Below are 2,046 nucleotides of genomic sequence, written 5' to 3' on the forward strand. Positions count from 1 at the left end.
GACACAGGAGAGAGGAGGAGAAGACACAGGAGAGAGGAGGAGAAGAGAGGAGGAGAGAGGAGGAGAAGAGAGGACAAGAGGTCAATAAGAGAGGAGAGATGGAAGATGGGAGAAGGGAGGAGAGGAGGAGGAGGAGAAGAGAGGAAGAGAGGAGGGGAGGAGGAGAAGAGAGGAAGAGAGGAGGTCAATAAGAGAGGAGAGATGGAAGAGGAAAGAGGAGGATGAAAGAATGAAGAGGGGAGAGGAGAGGAGGAGAGGAGGATGAGGAGGATGATGTCATTGCATGATTGTCAATCAAATCTCAAACCCTCGTTTCTTAAAGGATTTATCCGGAGTTGGAACAAATTTGCCTGTTTTTTGCATGTTTGGGATGAAATACAGTCACTCTAGAGCAAAATCAAGGCAAAAGGATGCGTTTTGAGAAAGTTTGATAATATCACGTTAGCCTCGTTAGCCATATCAGTTATGCAATATGAAAGATGCGGGCATCGTTTTTCGGCGGTTACACACATTTCAAAAACACAACATTTTAAAGTCTTGCACAGCTCAAAACAACGTCACACTTACCTCGTAATATGTTGAGGGTATCCACACATAAACCGAAGTGTCCAAAGTCCTTCATGTATTCTTGAAAGGTCTGCAGAATGTGTTTTGTGAAGCTACTACCTTGAGAATATCTAAATTACGGTCAAGACAACTATTTGACACTAAAGCCCACCAAGTAGATTGCCGAGTGCGTCGCACCATCAGCTGTGGTTACTCGCTATGGAAATAATCATAGCTGATGGTGCGACGCACTCGGCAATCTACTTGGTGGGCTTTAGTGTCAAATAGTTGTCTTGATCGTAATTTAGATATTCTCAAGGTAGTAGCTTCACAAAACACATTCTGCAGACCTTTCAAGAATACATGAAGGACTTTGGACACTTCGGTTTATGTGTGGATACCCTCAACATATTACGAGGTAAGTGTGACGTTGTTTTGAGCTGTGCAAGACTTTAAAATGTTGTGTTTTTGAAATGTGTGTAACCGCCGAAAAACGATGCCCGCATCTTTCATATTGCATAACTGATATGGCTAACGAGGCTAACGTGATATTATCAAACTTTCTCAAAACGCATCCTTTTGCCTTGATTTTGCTCTAGAGTGACTGTATTTCATCCCAAACATGCAAAAAACAGGCAAATTTGTTCCAACTCCGGATAAATCCTTTAACAACAGTCACTGTGGGCGGGACTTCATGGCTCTGCTAGCGCATCATTGGCTGCTGCTCTATAGCAGGGGGCGGGAGTTACTGTGAATTCATGTGGTCTCGTAAGGATTTTAAATACCAAACACCAACATGGGAGGCGCACATGAACGTGGCGCCACACCTTCTGGTATTTTCCATTGGACAACTCGTAGAAAGATTACACGAGTTGACGAGATGATGACGTACACAACAGCTGGCTCTACTCTCACCATGGCAACCGCTAAGTTTAAATACTCCAAAACTGGTATTCAATATGTTAAGACAGTTGTCATGGTAATATTCAGCAGTTTTACCTTTTGACCCACTTTCCTGCTGTAACTGATGAACAACACAGTCTAGAATCGTTTTAGCTAAAAAAAACAAAAAACAAAAACAGGCGGAGTCTCAATCTGGTCCGCCATCTTTAATTTATAAACAACAACCAAAAGCACCTGAAGGCAATGCGCTAGTAAACACCACTTGGCAACTGGATAATATCCACTTCCGAGAGCATGTGAATGCACAATGAGCCCCTATAAGCACTCTGGTTGGCCAGCCAATCTGCCCTGGCCCCCGCACCATAGACTCTGGAGTCCCAATCATAATTGTCCAATCCGGTGATGGCTAGCCATCTTAGTCCCTCCCCCGTGGAGGGATCGAGTCCCAAGTCCTCCAACCAGGTGAGGCGTAGGTAGCCCTCTAAACTATAGTCATCCAATCCTGTGAGGGCTGGCACTCCTTTAGTCCCGCCTCTTGACTACAGTTCCAATCAAAACTCGTCCTGGATGTCATCAACCAGGGGCCATGGGCCAATG

At 44.6% G+C, this 2,046-nt stretch overlaps 1 protein-coding gene across 2 annotated transcripts in view; it reads right to left on the bottom strand.

Moving 5' to 3' along the window:
* Positions 1-1,217: 1,217 nt before the first annotated feature.
* LOC134444261 (forkhead box protein J3-like) overlaps positions 1,218-2,046 on the bottom strand; it is a 53,224-nt gene continuing 52,395 nt past the window's right edge. For both annotated transcript variants that reach the window (XM_063193617.1, XM_063193616.1), the window contains one exon: positions 1,218-2,046. This exon is cut by the window's right edge and continues 144 nt beyond it. The gene's annotated coding sequence lies outside the window, so the exon portion shown is untranslated.

Source organism: Engraulis encrasicolus, unplaced genomic scaffold (assembly GCF_034702125.1).
Source record: "Engraulis encrasicolus isolate BLACKSEA-1 unplaced genomic scaffold, IST_EnEncr_1.0 scaffold_48_np1212, whole genome shotgun sequence".
Taxonomy (NCBI): Eukaryota; Metazoa; Chordata; class Actinopteri; order Clupeiformes; family Engraulidae; genus Engraulis; species Engraulis encrasicolus.